A 12,979-nucleotide genomic window follows, 5' to 3' on the forward strand; every position below is an offset into this window, starting at 1 on the left:
TTTGCACTCCTCTGGTTTCCTACTCATCTTCACATTGTGTGCTCTTCTTTTCTTTTATGTTGTCCTGGATGTCCTGCTAGAGACTAGGTCAGACCCCCTCAAAATATTTTAAGAAAATAGCCTAGACGGTAACATTTTTTTATTTTAGGTGTGAGGTGGATGCAACTGGGTAAACCACATGGCTTTAAGCAAAACACAATTTTTTTTGAACACTGCAGTTAAAACACAAGCAAAAGAAAGTTGAATATGGAATAACAACTATTGGAAAACATAACTGAATCCTCGATACAGTAACTTAACTGTTCCAATACAGTAACATACCATAAACATACTTCTTGGCAAAAAGGTAAATTCCAGCACAGATTCTTATAGGCAGGAGGGCACAACATCCAGGGAGATTTCAGAGAAAGTCAGTTAGGAATCGTTTACTGAAGCTTGCAACCCTTCTGGTACTCACACATGACTGCTAATGCTTAAAAAAGTTAGAAGCTGAATTGGGAGAACTGGCCACTCTCCTTCCATTATTAAACTGTTTTTTAAAATGTCTTAGCTCCCTAGACTCTTTGGTGCCTCTGCATGTACCACCTGTCTTCAGTAAAATCCAGGACAAAATAACCTTTTTAAAGTGGCAGCACCATCACACTTGTCAGCCATGATAGCTTCATCCTCCCCTTAGTAGGTTGTTGGAACTTCACTCTTCCAATAAGTGTCAAGTTTTCCATTTGACTGCTGAATTGTGCCTTGTACATCATTGACAGATTTTCGGTAATCAGTAGGTGAGCCATGTGACGAAGCTGCCCTCCCTCTCATGAACACTAACAAGCTAACTGTATCTGAGTTTTCAGGGATATTTTAGAAACCCTTGAGAAGGTAAAAATGCAGGATCTTCTTGAATTGCTGCTCTTCATGTGGTGCAGATACATCAACAAAAACGGCTATAAATCATCTTGTGGAAACTGTCACGGTATCTCCCGGTTGCTGATAGCAAAGATGAAAGTCCTGATGCACATGTTCCTGAATCACCTACTTCCTGTGGCTAAGAGATACGCTGCAGAACTACTGACATGATTTTGTTGCCAGGAAAATCTCAGAAAATGTCAAGAACAACACCAGGAACTTTCATTGCATTTGGCAACCTGACTAAATATTCCACCTCTCATTCGTATTGAAGAAGGGATGTTGCAACATGTTGAATACTCCCCTAGCAGCCATCTCCCTAAAAATCCAACCATTGATCAAGAAATCCAACACTGGATCAGCTGCACCCATTCAGCTTTCTACAAATCACAGTAGTAAGTCTTTGGAAAAAAAAAGACCTCCACATGTCAATTGCTGACAAAGGGTCCCAACCTGAAACATCGATTTTCCTGCTCCTCTGATGTTGCCTGACCTGCTGTGTTCCTCCAGCTCCACACTATTTGACTCTGACTTCCAGTTTCTGCAGTTCTTGCTATTTCCTCCACATGTCAATATAAGTCCCATTGTGCAGAGAAGTTGTCATCGCCACACTCATGTTCTGCAGTAACAAATGAACTTGAATCATGGCATGTAAGAGAACTCGAGAAATACCACCAGCAAAGTCTCCATTGCATTCTCTGGCTTAAGTATGATGACCCATTATACAAGTGCCAGTGTCCTTCATGAAGCCAGTTCTACACGCAATCAGGCCAAAAACCCCCAAAACCAACTACAATAGTATCATTTGGATAGGTTAAATTAGCTCACCTTTAAGGTGCCATTCTTCGACTCAAATATTAGTGTTCCAGGAGGACAGAAAAAATGTATGAAGACACTAGTTTTCCTTGAAGTCTGGCAGCGCTAACATCAATGACTGAGGGGAGCTTGCTACCAGTCGTTTCAAATGATGACAACTTGTCCATCAAGCTGCATCATGAATCCAAGTACTTTAATGATGAGACAGAGTGGTGACAGAAAGAATTAAACCAGCTCTCTGTGTTCCACTGTTTGCCATGGGACATCTGCCCCATGTGCTCATAGATCTGTGGGTGCAGAATCAGCCTGTACAGTCACACGAACATTCATGGCAGAAACTCGCACCCTCAGTCAATCTCATCCTTGAACTGAGGGACATCCAAATGATGAATGCACATCTATAGCACTGTTACACAGTGAAAGCATTTTCAAGATGTTGATCCAGCAACAGTGAAGGAATGCTGATATAGTTCCAAGTCGGGATGGTGTGTAGCTTAGAGTCGAATTTGTGGGTGTTGATGTTGTTGCACCTGCTGCCACTGTGTGTTGGAGATCAGAGTTGGAAGGTGCTGTTGAAGGAGCTATGGTGTGTTACTGCAGTGTAATGGAATACATTAAACCCTCTTGCCACTATGCCGCTGGTGGAGGGAGTGACCATTGTAAGTGGTGGCTGGGGTGCCAGTCAGGTGAGCTTCTTTTTACTGGATGTTTTGGAACCTCATGAGTCTTGTTGAAATTGTACTTAGCCAGACAAGTGTAGAATAATCAATCCTGACATGCTTCATAGATGGTGGACCAGCACTGGGGAGACAGGTGAGTAATTAGAGAGATTTGCTTGGAGAGTTGTGGAAAAGAAAGGACTTGCATTTATAAAGTCTGGATATGTCAAAGCGCTTTACAGTCAAGGAAGTACTTTTTAATAAGCTTTGTTACCCGTCTAATATTAATAAATGCAGCAGTCAGTTTGCACACAACAATACCCAAAGACAGCATAATGTATAAATAGTCTGTTTATGTGGGGTTTTTTGGAGGGATAAGTGTTAGCCAAAACAGTTCCGGCCCAGTCAGGGGGATGGTAGCTGAGCAGCCCCGCAGTGTCAATGGGAGCATTGCTGAAACTGAACTCGGAGGGTTTTAGCAATGAACGGCAATGCACTCCTCACAAACTGGCAGATGGGATTTGGGGCATTGTAGCCGGTCATGGATGGTCTTTTGGGGTGGGAGGGGAGGAATGTTGGCGAAGCTAGGTGGCACTATTGCCAGGGTGAGGCAAATGCCACCGGGGGGCCATTCATGAGTCAAAGATTTCCAAAAAAATGGCATTTCCTGGACCCCACTGGGAGGCGGCAAGGATCTGCATGACAGCCTCTCCTACTGCTGCTAATGTGTGAGCAGACTCCATGACTGCATTACCAGATAAATCAGTTAGTGAGAATGAAACAAGAGTCCCTGAAAACCAAAATGTATCCCCAAAAGTTAGAAATTGCCCTTTGGATAAATGTCAAGAAGTATCCACAAAGAAGATTATTTCAATGACCTTATGCACTCTGGCAAATATTGCCAGCATTGGGAATGGCTGGAATCATGTTCCACTTATGAGTTTTAAAAGCCTCCAGAATGGGTGCAATTCCATGAATAATTGGCCCAGGTCATCTAAGTCACATTCTATTTTATTGCGTATTTTATATTATTTCCAGCCTGAGAAATACCTGTTAACCATTACTCTGTTGGCTATTCCTCGGCTTATTCTGTACCCACATTGCTACTGTCCATTTTGTTCCATGGCCAGTAACTTTCCTCACAAATCTTGCAATATGTTGAATACACTTCTGAAGTCATTGTCCAGTACGTCAACAGCCTTTCCCTCATCAAACAACCCTAGTACATCTTCAAAAGTTCAACTCCAACAAGTTAGTTAGACACAACTTTCTCTTTACAAATCCAAGCTGACTCTTTCAAATTGACTATTTTTCCACATGACTGTTTTATCCAGAATAATTGTTTATAGAAATTTTTCCACTATTCAAGTCAAATTGACTGGTCTGTAATCGATTGGTTTATCTTCACAACATTTTTTGAACAAGGGCATAAGGTTTGCTCTACCCCAGTTGTCCTGTAGCACCTCAGAAAGTATGAATGATTATTTCCTGTGCCACTGCAATTTTCACTCTCACTTTCTTCGATGTCCTTGGATGCATCTCATTTGGTCCCATTACCTTATCAGTTTTAAATAACTCCAACCTGTCCAAACCCTCCTCCTAATCAATTTTAAACACATTTAGTGATGGAGTATCCTCTACTGACACCCTGAACGGGATAGTATCTACCTCATGGGTAAAGAGAGATGCAAAATATTCATTTAACTTCTTAATTATATCTCTTTCCTCTATGCACAAATCCACTTTCTGGTCCCAATTTGGCCCTGCTACTCCTTCTATCATTTTTTTAAAAAATTTGATTTCTTTTTATGCCTCTGCCATTATTTTTGCATAACCCCTGATTACTTCTTTTATCTGTTTTCAGCTTGTGTGTCAGTTATACTTATTACCTGACAGCTGTCATGAGCCCATTTTTTCTCTTTTAACTTACTTCTGATCTCCTTTATCATCCAGGGAGCTGTGAATTTGTTTGTCCGACCTTTCTTTTGAGGGAATACACCTTGATTACGCCTGAACAGTCTTTACTTAGAAGGTACCCTACTGTTCAATCACTGTTTTTCCCTCTAACCTTTAGTCCCAATGTATCCAGCCTAATGTTGTTCTTGACCCGTTGAAGTTGGCCGTCTGCCAGTTGATTATTCTTACTCTGGATTTGCCAATAACATTTTTTACCATCATCTTAAATCTTACAAATTCACCACCCCACAAATGTTCCCCAGTGCCACATGATCTACTTTGCCCACCTCATTCCCAAAAAAACAGATATATCAGTGCTTCCTTTCTTGTTGAACTGGACACATACTGCTGTAGGAGATTCTCGTGAACATTATCTGGGATTGTTTGTACCTCCCTTGCCCTTATGCTGCCACTATCCCAATCTATGCATGGTTTAGTAAAGTACTCCGTTATAACTACTCTCTAACGCTTACACCTCTCTGTAATTTCCATGCAAATTTGTTGCTCTACACCTTTACCACAATTATATTAAAATTGAAGGGAACTGACATACCAGTGAAAAAAGCTTTATTTTATAATAAATTCACTATGATATCTGTAGCAGTAAAGCTAGTTTATGAAATAATTACATGGGACTCAGTTTAGAGCTTGTTTAGAGGCATATAAGTAGTTTATTTAACTATGATTAATAACATACTGTAATAGATAAGGTTAGAAGATTACATGTTGTATCCTGCATTTATAACGTTGCAACAGGCAATACTTAAATTAAAAGATGTTGATTATCATTGCTTGCCTGTAACAGGCATGTGCTTCTGCTTCATTATGATTATTTTTGTGTTTCATTGTAGACATTCTTTGCAAATTTAAAGCCACTCTAAGTGAATCTTATGAACCCTATTATCTGAAGCTCAACTTTTCTGGATTACATGGAGTGAAGTGATAATGAGATTCTAAAAGAGAATCGTTACCTTACATATCAATTAGTGGAGCACATCATATACTATGGTATAATTCTCCAGTCTTTAAAAGTGAATTGCAAAGGTCAGATTACTAAATTAAGATGCAGGCTTCAGAACAACATGCAGATTTATATACAGAAAAATGAAAACGAACCATATGATAAGTAAAATATAAATTTCTCTATTCAACTATACAACAAAAATGAGTTAACCTACTCTGAATATGGACTTTAAACAATTTTCTTATTGTAAACCCAATCTAGCCTACATCCTTAGTTAGGCACAGCATTTAGTTAAAATTACATAGCTTTGCAGCTGCAACATTTACTCCCTAAATATCCCAAGTTGTTAGCTAACTCCCTAACTAACAGTGTAACATTAGAACTCAGACTCTATGATGTCAGTCAACAAGTACTCTGTGCCATCAATGACCCTGTTCACTTGTCAGAGGTTTCAGAAAGAACTGTCAGTCATGTCCACTACATTAGTCTGGGATCTGTTCTTTGATCTAAGCCCAAGTAGCATGGGATGACCTCCACAGTCATCCTGACACAAAGGAGGAGATAACTGTGTATCTTTCATAAATACATTAGCTGAAACAGCCATTCATCAATATAGAATGTAGGAAATGTTTGACAATGGTATAGATGTTTACGATGCGAAATAATGGACCTGTTGAATTAACGCTCAGACAGCCATTGTCCGGGTCACAATCAATTTCTACATTGCAACAAAACTGTTTTGACTTCAAAATTGTTCCCCCTTCCCCAACAAGGTAACCTTGGGCCTTCCTTTCACAGATTTATTTCCACTTTCAAGGTATGGATTGCTGATCCCCACACCCTTCAAATTTTCACTATCTTCATGAGGATCGTTTCTACAGTGCCCTGGAGTAGCGTGACTCCAGTCCTTGTACTCCCATTCTTCCTCACCCCTCCTCCTCACCCCATGAATGTTGACACTGTCCCACTGGCATTGTCATCCTTCCTAACAGCTGTGTCCAGGACTACATGCTGGTGCACGCAAATGATTATAGGGAGCTAACATCCTTTAGATCTCACCCTCTGGGGACTGGAGGAGAGGCAAATGCTTCTCACTCAGCTTCCACATGTCTGATTCCTATCCTGGAGTTCAAAGTTAATGGGTGCACATTGGGGGTTGCTTAATGAAATGATAGAATGAAACCTTATGCTATCAGAGTTAGATGTATCAGGAAGGCCTTTTAAATAAGGAAATTTAAGCAGTTCGAATTACAGATAATTTATAACCCCATAAAAGACCATTTGACCAAGCTGGTCTGTGCCAATTTTTACACACCATGGGAATCCTTCCACCCTATATCTAACTATTCACATCACCTTTCTGTAGCTTTTTTGTTACTCTTCATAGCGTCCATCAACTATTCACTTCAAGAACTCTATGTGGTAGCAAACTGCACTTCCTGGGTAGGGAGCTTTTTACTGAATTCCTTATTGGGTTTACAATGTTAGTGACGATCTTATGCTTCTGACCCCTGGTTTTGGACTCCTTAACATAGGGATAAAAAAAAGGATACTTGCAGTTGTATCAAATTGACAAAAAATCTGCTTATTTTTGAGTTATAGTTCTCAAGGACCATATCAATTTTAGAATTTAACGCATACTTTCTGAGATCATTGAATTTCATTCCATATATGTAGTATTTCTATATTCATTTTTGTCATTATCAATAACCCGCTCTAGACTTTGTAATTCATGAGTTGTCAGGTCATGCTCATTCGAAGCTTAGATGGCACGTCAACAGACGACAGCAGAGACGACTGCAACGATAACAGTTTCACAACTATATGACTAACAATGATGTCTTCTTCATGCGTGCATTGCATAAGTATGGGAACAGGAGCCTTCTTCCACTACATTTCTCCAGACTCCTGAAGATTTCAACGCAAAGAATTTGAAGCGATTAATTTTTTTGCCATTTGTTTTGAACAGACTCAAGTGCTGAGGTCGCAATGCAAGGCCCAGAGTGCAGACAGGGTGTGTAACTATGGCTACCTCTTCATCATTCAGTTCCCTCAGCTGAAGAAATGAGTGGCAGTGACATTTTAATTTAAGCTCAAGTTTCCCAGGTTTCTTCTTCTTGCACTTCCTGCTGGGTCAGACTGCTGGTGTCTCCAGTTTAAATATTCAGGACCTACAGGGGAGCACTTTTTGTGTAGATGTGAGTGTTTGTGTGCAGGGCGAATGTCATGATAATGTACAGTCGATGTGAAACAATAAAGTGGGGAGTTGGTGGTGGGGAGAGGGAGGAGTTTGCCATGTAGGGGGGAGTGGAGTTGAGCAGGAAGGGGCCTCAGAATTATTGTCGGTTTCACCTGATTTATCACAGTCCATCCTATATCTTGTCAGCAAGTCGAAACTCAGCAGAAATAATCTGGCTCAAAAATAAGGTATTGCTTCCTTAAAATTCTTTATTTCCACCCCTACTTCAAGTAACAATTGTCCTGGAACAACTGGAAGGCTAAAAGCGGTGTGAAATACAACAAAAACATTTGGACTCTTCACTAAGTTTAGACTGAGAGTGTAGGTTAGTGGTATGATTGTGCCTACTTATTACACTTTTCAAGGGTAAAATGATTTCTTTCCATTGTGAGCACAATTTTGCCAACATTCTCATCCATTAAGAGAAGAATTCTCAAACTTCTAAAAGAGAAAGGGATACTTCACAGAATTCTGATGAATAACAAATACTTACCCTGCCATTTAGTGTCACAGTTCACTTTTTCGACAATTGCATTTTTCAGTTATTTCCCTTTGTAGATATCACTTTACCAGACCAAGTCAACTTCTCAATGTAGATATCAATGAGACTAGTGTGTTCCTATTTTCCACTTTCTGTTCCTGTTCACTGACCGTTAGCCAAACGCACAAGGAAATGGGAAACTGAATGTAAAGTGTTTGTGAGATAACAAGGTGTAGAGCTGGATGAATACAGCAGACCAAGCAGCATCATAGGAGCAGGAAGGCTGATGTTTCGGGCCCAGACCCCCAGGGTAAGGGGGTTCTGAAATAAATAGGGAGAGAGGGGGAGGCGGATCGAAGATGGATAGAGGAGAAGATAGATGGAGAGGAGACAGACAAATCAAAGAGACGGTGATGGAGCCAGTAAAGGTGAGTGTAGGTGGGGAGGTAGGGAGAAGATAGGTCAGTCCAGGGAGGACAGACAGGTCAAGAGGGCGGGATGGGGTTAGTAGGTAGGAAATGGGGGTGTGGCTTGAGGTGGGAGAAGGGGATAGGCGAGATAAAGAACAGGTTAGGGAGTGGGGAATAAGCTGGGCTGGTTTTGGGATGCAGTAGGGGGAGGGGAGATTTTGAAGCTTGTGAAATCCATGTTGATACCATTGGGCTGCAGGGTATCCAAGCAGAATATAAATTGCTGTCCCTGCAACCTTTGGGTGGCATCGCTGTGGCACTGCAGGAGGCCCGGGATGGACATGTCACGTGAGGAATGGGAGGGGAGAGTTGAACTGGTTTGTGACTGGGAGGTGCAGCTATTTATTGCAAACCGACGTGACTGAAAGGTGCAATTGTTTATTGTGAACTGACGCGACTGGGAGGTGCAGTGATTTGACTTTAAAAAAAGTAAAAGTACCATTCGGCTGCAGGGTTCCCGAGCAGAATATGAGTTGCTGTTCCTGCAACTTTTGGGTGGCATCGATGTGGCACTGCAGGAGGCCCAGGATGGATATGTCGTCTGAGGAATTGGAGGGGGAGTTGAAATGGTTCACGAAAGGGAAGTGCAGCTCTTTATTGTGAACTGAGCGTAGGTGTTCTGCAATGCAGTCCCCAAGCCTCTGCTTTGTTTCCCCAATGTAGAGAAAGCCACATCGGGAACAGCAGATGCAGTATACCACACTGGCAGATATGCAGGTGAATATCTGCTTGATATGGAAAGTCTTCTTGGTGCATGGGATGGGGTTGAGGGAGGAGGTATGAGGGCAGGTGTAGCACTTCCTGCAGTTGCAGGGGAAAGTGCCGGGTGTGGTGGGGCTGGAGGGGAGTGTGGAGCGGACAAGGGAGTCACGGAGAGAGTGGTCTCTCTGAAAACAAGGGTGGGGAGGGGAAAAATGTCTTTGGAGGTGGGGTCGAATTGCAGAAGGTGGAAATGTCAGAGGATGATGCATTGTTTCTGGAGGCTGGTGAGGTGGTACATGAGGATGAGGGGCATTCTTTTTTCGTCGTTATTGCGAGCAAGGGATGTGAGGGATGAGCTGCAGGAAATGTGGGAGACATGGTCGAGGGCATTCTCGACCACTGCGGCGGGGACGTTGCAGTCCTTGAAAAATGAGGACATCTGAGATGTGCGGGAGTGGAACGCCTCATCCTGGGAGCAGATGCAGCAGAGGCAAAGGAATTGGGAATAGGGGTTGGCATTTTTTCAGGAAGGTGGGTGGGAGGAGGTGTATTCTAGGTAGCTGTGGGAGTCGGTGCGCTCAAAATGGATATTGGTTTCTAGATGGTTGTCGAGAGGGAGACTCAGAGGTCCAGGAAGATAAGAGCAGTGTTAGAGATAGTCCAGGTGAACTTAAGGTTGGGGTGGAAGGTGCCGGTGAAGTGGATGAACTGTTCGCGCTCCTCGTGGGAGCACGAGGCGGTGCCAATACAGTCATCAACATATAGGAGGAAGAGGTGGGATTTAGGGCCAGTGTAGGTACAGAACAGGAATTGTTCCACGTAACCTACAAAGAGGCAGGCATAGCTTGGGCCCATGCGGGTGCCCAGGGCCACGCCCTTTGTCTGTAGGAAGTGGGAGGAATTGAAAGAGAAGTTGTTGAGCGTGAGGACGAGTTCGGCTAGGCGGATGAGGGTGTCAGTGAGGGGGACTGTTTAGGCCTGCGGGACAGGAAGAAGCGGAGGGCCTTTAGGGCGTCTGTATGGGGAATACAGGTCTATAGGGACTGGACATCCCTGTAGTAAAAATGAGGTATTTGGGCCTGGGGCATTGGAAGTTCTGGAGGAGGTGGAGAGTGTGGGTGGTGTCACGGACATAAGTAGAGAGTTCCTGAACACGGGGGAGAAAATAGAGTCCAGATAGGTGGGGATGAGTTTGGTGGGGCAGGACAGGTGGAGACAATGTGTCGACCAGGGCAGGCAGGTTTGTGGATTTTGGGAAGGAGATAGAAGCGGGCGGCGTGGGGGTTGGGAAACGATGGGGTTGGAGGCTGTGGGTGGGAGGTCACCTGAGGTGATGAGGTTTGGGAGATGATGGTTTGGTGCTCAGGGGTGGGGTCATGATCCAGGGGGCCATAGGAAAATGTGTCAGAGAGTTGGCGCCTGGCCTCAGCGATGTAGAAGTTAGTGTGCCATACTACAACTGTGACTCCCTTGTCCGCGGGTTTTACGTTGAGATTGGGATTGGACTGGAGGGCTGCATGTTCTGCAGGGGAGAGATTGGATTGGGTGAGAGGATTGGAGAAGTTGGATATGAAGAGGTCGAGGGAGGGTAGGAGGCCTTGGGGTGGCGTCCAGGAGGAGGGCTTGGGTTGGAGGCGGGAGAAGGGGTCAATAGAGGGAGGGCTCAGCTCACGGTTAAAGAGGTAAGCATGGAAGCGGAGGCAGCGGGAAAACTGCTCAATGTCCAAACCTAACCAGTATTTGTTGATGTGTGTGTGGAGGGGCACAAAGGTGAGCCCTTTACTGAGGACTGACCATGCGTCTTCAGTAAAGGGAAGGTCTGGGAGGATGATGAAAGCTCGGCAGGTGTACTGCTTTTTTCTTATGTATCCATGACTTTCCCCATCGATTGGCAATTTGGGGACAGGGTAAAACAAATCATTTTCCACTGTGATGATCCATTTATGCTCTTGTTGTTTCTGATAAGTTATGGATACATCAATTTATTACCGTAAGACCATAAGACATAGGAGTGGAAGTAAGGCCATTCAGCCCATTGGGTCCACTCTACCATTTAATCATGGCTGATGGGCCCAAAATTGGACACAATATTCTAAATGGGGCCTAACTAGAGCTTTATAAAGTCTCAGAAGCACATCACTGCTTTTATATTCCAACCCTCTTGAGATAAACGACAACATTCCGCTCGCTTTCTTAATCACGGACTCTATCTGCATGTTAACCTTTAGAGAATCCTGGACCAACACTCCCAGATCCCTTTGTACTTCTGCTTTATGAATTTTCTCACTGTTTAGAAAATAGTCCATGCCTGTATTCTTTTTTCCAGAGTGCAAGACCTCACATTTGCTTACGTTGAATTGCATCAGCCATTTCCTGGACCACTCTCCTAAACTGTCTAAATCTTTCTGCAGCCTCCCCACCTCCTCACTACTACCTGCCTATTCTTGAGAACTATTCACTGGCATCATAATATGATTACATGACATCCTTTTAGTAGTGCATTCCAGCTCATCATAACTTGCTGCATCTTCTGTCTTTTTGTTTTACCAATTACTTTAAAGTTTCTTTCAGTTACTTAGCCTTAAACAAAGGGAGACAGAGTAAATAGGAAGAAGCAATGAAAATCTCATAATTTGAATACCTCCAATAAATGCTGTTCTCTCTGTTTGGAAAGGAGCTTCTTCTGTTCTCCACACTACTGAAGTGTCTAATTGCTGATATCATATTAGAAAGGCTCTGCACTTTCTCCAAATTCTCAATAAGGTCATAGTGCCTAGAATTAAACACAACATTTAATTTGAGGTCTATCCAGTAATTTTTAAATACATCATAATTTCTTTGTATTAAATTGATTTACCTCTATTTATAAAGTCCCTTGAACTTTGAACTGTCTTATCAAACTTCAAATGTTGAGGAACATAATTCCCATGCTCATGCAACCACTTTAAATTTATGCCATTTAATGTATGCAGTTTTGCTTCTATTTATTTTTCTTACTAAAATGAATTACTTTAATTCTTGAAGGCTGTGAGTTGAGACCCCATTCAAGTATCTAAATGAGTTTTCAGCTGAAGTTCTGAGCACAGGGTAGAAAGATTTCAAGGAAGGTATCCTTTGAGGACTACATTTTATTACTGTGGCATGATGGGAAAGGAGTAAAAAGCAAACCGAGAGAGAGGGAGACATCTGACTTTTTTTTATAACTTGAGTGTTCTTCATGGAAATGCTTTTCCTTTATCAAAGGGTTCAGAGAGTTAAAAGAAACTCTAGTAGCTCATAATTGCTCATGTTAAATTGGGTATGTCAACCATTCTTGTTTTCCAACTATGAGAATATCATGTTTGATTTTTATTAATTAGTGAAATTTTGTGCCTACAACTGACATTAAAATAACTAATATTAAAAAATATTTCTTGTTAAGTGTTACAGTGGAAGATTTTTTTTAAGCATGATGGCACAGATTGATTCATACTTGGACAAAGAAATTGACATGAAGAAAATTTTGATATTATTTGGTATCGGCATTATCACTTGAGTGAAGGTTAATGATGATTTGTGCTAACCAGTTAAGATATTGAACTATTTTGATGGAGATGGCATCATAAGAATGATTTTCCTTTGAAGTTAACTTGAATTTTCATCACATGTTTTATGACCTGTATCAAACCATACCAATGTTATTCTTGCTGCATACCAGATACCTAAAATGTGGATATAATCAAAAAAACAATTAAGAATGGAATGATGTTCTGCATCACATTTACCATTATTACTGCCATGGTACTGCTGGCTGTC

Source organism: Stegostoma tigrinum, chromosome 1 (assembly GCF_030684315.1).
Source record: "Stegostoma tigrinum isolate sSteTig4 chromosome 1, sSteTig4.hap1, whole genome shotgun sequence".
NCBI classification, from domain to species: Eukaryota; Metazoa; Chordata; class Chondrichthyes; order Orectolobiformes; family Stegostomatidae; genus Stegostoma; species Stegostoma tigrinum.